The sequence below is a fragment of the Protomyctophum bolini genome (genome assembly GCF_963924005.1).
Source record: "Protomyctophum bolini genome assembly, chromosome: 16".
Classification (NCBI taxonomy): Eukaryota; Metazoa; Chordata; class Actinopteri; order Myctophiformes; family Myctophidae; genus Protomyctophum; species Protomyctophum bolini.
This window is the reverse complement of record NC_137877.1, coordinates 26,363,975-26,368,974: the sequence shown is the minus strand read 5'-3', so window position 1 is coordinate 26,368,974 and position 5,000 is coordinate 26,363,975. Positions and strand designations below refer to the sequence as shown.

At 41.6% G+C, this 5,000-nt stretch overlaps 1 protein-coding gene across 1 annotated transcript in view; it reads left to right on the top strand.

Moving 5' to 3' along the window:
- Nucleotides 1-5,000, top strand: part of LOC308331195 (neuropilin-2-like) — a 136,787-nt gene that overhangs the window by 11,967 nt on the left and 119,820 nt on the right.

Here is a 5,000-nt window from a genome sequence, read left to right as displayed (position 1 = left end):
GTACAGTGCAGTATATTGCAGATATACAAGCTCGCAATGTGTCGCAATGCAACACGTTGGAAGCTTGTATTGATCGCCCTTTTGTAATGTTTCGTACTGTACCGTAAACCCGCTTCTCCCATCGATGCTGGATCGATCCGTCTAATATTAGAATGATCAATGCGTCTGATCCACGGATCAATAACACCACCGATACGGACGTAAGAGGTTTGCCAGTTCAAGCTGAGACAGAGAGAGTGCACGTGTCAGGGTGAAAGAGCCATGATGTCACTGAGAACACTTAAAGCCTCACTTCTAGTTGCTGTGGTGGGAAGTAACCAAGTACATACCAGATAACCAGGGGTTAAATATCCACCAGTAGATCACAAAGGCTGTGCAGTTATTGGTTCCCAACCTTTTTATGCTGAAGTACCATCTCAGAAAATATTTGGCTCTCCAAGTACCACCATAATAAGTATTAATAATATATAAAATATTTGGCTCTCCAAGTAGCACCATAATAAGTATTAATAATATATAAAATATTTGGCTCTCCAAGTAGCACCATAATAAGTATTAATAATATATAAAATATTTGGCTCTCCAAGTAGCACCATAATAAGTATTAATAACTGACTGCCCTTTTTGTTTCATTCCTAAGCCAATAATGCTGCTGCTCTGACAAAACTCTGTCTAATCAGTAATAAGCGCAACTGATGATATTTCTATGTGTTTAATCCATGCTAAAATGTTATTCTATTAACGGCTAGGTGTGTTGTCATGCTCATTTCAACAAGGCTGAATAGCCTATTTCCATTGCTTGGTCAGAAGAACTACCTGTAGTAATATAAACAAATATTTCATTCCAATGTTTTCTCCTTTTTTGGGCGACTCCTCTGTATACCACCAGAGGGGGGCTCAAATACCACCAGTGGTACTAGTACCAGTGGTACCAGTGGTACTAGTACCAGTGGTACTAGTATCAGTGGTACTAGTACCATTGGTACCAGTGGTACTAGTACCAGTACCAGTGGTACTAGTACCAGTGGTTGGGAACCTCTGTAAGACCACTTGACATGCCCCTAATAAAATTCACACCTGTGTGAAGTGAGGGGCGCTCTTATCATTATACATCATCTTATTCTGGCCAATCACAATTTGCGTCCTCACTTTTGTCTTCAATGTTATTGCACAAACACTCAAAACTGGCCATTCATTGTCAATGGCATTCAACGTTTGTGTCAGGAGTAGGACAATGTTTGTGTTTACACAAATCCTCAAAGCTGGACATTAAAAAATATATATAATCTAAATAACTATTTTTGGCATTTGAATTAAGGTGACTTGATTGATTTACATCAAAATGGTCTTGACAGCTCAAATAGCCTTGCACACAAACGTCAGTAGCATTACAAAGTTATATACACGATAAAAGAAAGAAAACACTACCAATTACACCCCCCACACACCCCTATTTCACATTTCAAGTGCGTTTGTATTGAGGGGGCTATTTTCAGCAATAGGAGTCAAATGGTTCCATTTGTACACTCTCAGAGTTAAGGGGGTCCTTGCAAATAAAACATTTGAGAACCACTAGTACTAGTTGGATTCCTAATGTGTCATAGTGTCATAGTAAATAAGTGTCATTACATATTCTGAAGAAAAACCTGAGACTTTGTATTCAGTAATTGGGTCTAATGATCAAAATAAGAACATTATAAAATTTGCCACGGACAAGACCATTCTTGACACGGACACGTCAGTTTAACCTCTGGTTAAACTGACACTCGGGAGTTCACTATATAGGCTACGTCTCAGATGTTCTTTCAGGTACATAATTAGCTATAGCCAGCGCCATAGGAGTCATTTGGCCGGGTGTCACTGTCAGATTCCTAGTGGTTAAACACTAATCCAGGTGGCGTTGAGAATGAGATCTGGTGTGGCTGGATGGGCTTACGTATGACTTGTAACTCTACTCTGGTCTCAGTATACTGCATGGAGATGGAAGCGAGATAGGGAGGAGAATGAGATGGAATGGAAAGTCTGGCCTGCGGTGTGAGGGAGGGAGGATTGGGAGAGAGAGATGGAGAGACAGAGAGAGAGAGAGAGAGGGGGGGGGGGGTTGATGATACACTCTAATTGTTCACAGACAGTATGAGGTGGAGGCCAGGGATTGCTGCCAAATTGTCTATCACTCTGTGTGTGTGTGTGTGTGTGTGTGTGTGTGTGTGTGTGTGTGTGTGTGTGTGATCCAACCTGAAGTCTTCCTCCATCAGCTCTTGCTTGGTCATACATATGGAACATATGGATCCAAACCAACTGTTTGTGGGTGTACGTGCGTGCGTGTTTGAATTTGTATGCCTATTCATGGTTTTGCCATTGTATACGGTATATACATATGGTCTTTGTTTATTTGTGTGTGTGTGTGTGTGTGTGTGTGTGTGTGCGTGTGCGTGTGTATTTGCTGTCAGAGAAGGTTTAGAGTATCAGAGTCTATTTATGGAGTTAAAACATGTTGTATTCTGCTCAGTAGTGTAACTTGTCTTGGCTGTGCAGTTCTCTCAACACGCTGGTGATAAATACATAAAGAAATCAACAGATCTCAGATTAGTTCACTCAACACGCTGGTGATAAATACATAAAGAAATCAACAGAGATCTCAGATCAGCGGTGCGCTGTCGATAGGCCTGTCACAATTATTACATAATCGTCTAATCGCAATCATTTGAGAAAATCGTCAATCGTTTCCACGTTGGAAAATTAACATAGCAGATTTTTTTTTTTAAGATATAATTTTGCGGCTTACGGCTTTTATTGTTTTTTTGAAGGGACAGACAGTAGGCTGACAGGAAACGGGAGAGAGATGGGGAAGACATGCAGTAAAGGCCGTGTCGGGCTCGGGAGTCGAACCCGCGGCACACTGCGACTGGATTACCAGTCGGGTGACCAGACGGTTACGCCACCGCCTGGGCAACATAGCAGATCTACAAGCTTACAACACGTCACGGAACATTTTATTTTCAAGAAAACTTGAATTGGGACATTCTACACAATGAGTACCTTTACTTTTGCTACTTTTAAGTAACATTTAGATGCCAATACCTTTGTACTTTTATTCAATTGCATTTTGAATTGCATTTTGAAGTTTTGAAGTTACTTGTATATATAGTATTTCTATATTGCAGTGTATTGCAAAAACATCGGAACACCTTCCCCAGATCTGTACCTACACCGCACCACACACAAACCCTTCCCCAGATCTGTACCTGCACTGCACCACACACAAACCCTTCCCCAGATCTGTACCTACACCGCACCACACACAAACTGACTTCCGTCCTTGCTATAGTATAGTGCACGTGAGCTGGTCCATAACCCTAACCCTGCTCCGTACAATAGCTCCACACACCGAGCTCCATACAATAGCGTCCTATACAATGGACATGTTATGTTGCCGGGTGTCATTGACATACATGGGTTTCCCATCGATGTCGGCATACGTCTGTGAGGCAGTGAATGGGTCGCATTGTCTGCAACGAGACATTGACTTATGACCAGTGACAAGTGTGTCCGCTCTATGACAGTAACTGAACCACTCATTCACTCACTCACTCACTCGCTCTGTGTGTGTGTGTGTGTGTGTGTGTGTGTGTGTGTGTGTGTGTGTGTGTGTGTGAGCGCGCGCGCGCACGCATGCACATGGTCATAACGTGCACGTGGTCATAATCTTCCTTGGTCAGAATGGAGTCTTTGTGCTACTATATATGGACTCTGACCGCGTGCACGCACACACGCATGCAGTTGTCTTTCCCTAACATCCTGTCTTGTTAACTTTATCTGTTTAACTTCGCTCTGATATTGAAAGTTCTGCTGATAAAAATTGTGTTTAACTGATCTTTAATCCGTGCCCAGCCGAATACAAAGACGCTCCGATTAGTCAAGGCATGCCAGGCAATGAGCTGACCCTGAGTCAGCGCGTAGGGAACACTCAGACAGCATAGATCTGTATCTGCTGCTAAAGTGGTTATACATTTGCTTAACACGGGCGCTGATAGGATCCAGCGTTCACCCTGCTCCACCGCTGTTGTGTCTTCCAAACTACTTTCCCACATGCTTTCCTACCATTACATTACTTTTCCTAACTCTCTTCTCATGCTTTTATAGGCCTACTCAAACATTGTAGCGCCAAGCCTTGTGAGCTTGTACATTTTCACCGAGCAGCGCCATCGCAAAAGCTACTTCAGGTTCCATCTCAGCATCACATCCTCTTGTGATGCTATTACCCTGTCCTCATCGGCCCTGTCCGTCTGTCTGTTAGCAACATAACATGAGAAACCATGCCACCGGGCATTGGTTGCTTCATGACGTCCCGACAATAGATGATTCAGCAGAGGAATAAAACGTATTCACTTAGAGTAGAAATAGTTGGGTTTATACAGATTATAGATGTATTGCTATAGAGTTGTCTGGTTTTGACTTTGTATTCTTATTTCTTTGATATACATAGCTTTATTATCTGAGGAAAAGGTTGCTTGATCTCCTGACAAAACACATTTTTGTATTATAACTTAAATTAGATAAAAAACGTATTGAATCGTCTCCCAGCATGCTAAGATACATGACATCTTTGTTATTATACTGAACCCCTTATCTCAGAAAGTTAATAGTGTCTTTTCGTAGGCTGCATGATGTTAAAAAAAAGGAAAAAGGATGAGATGGGAAAGGGTTTAAGTCGTGATATTGATCTGCTACTGAATTCTAAACTGTATTATTGCAAGGCTATCCATGTAGTCAGTGAAATGTACTCAAATATATATAGAGAAACTCCTCTCTGTCGGATGGAAACATCATAATGAAAACTGTTACTTTTCAGGATTCAAATTCAAAAGAAGCAGATCCACAAGCTCAAAACGTGTCCCTTCGCACTGCGTTTCGACCTTGTAGATCTGCTACTTTTGATGCAAGTTGAAGTTGTAGATCTGCTATTTTCAAAAGATATATTTTTCTTACATTTTGAACTT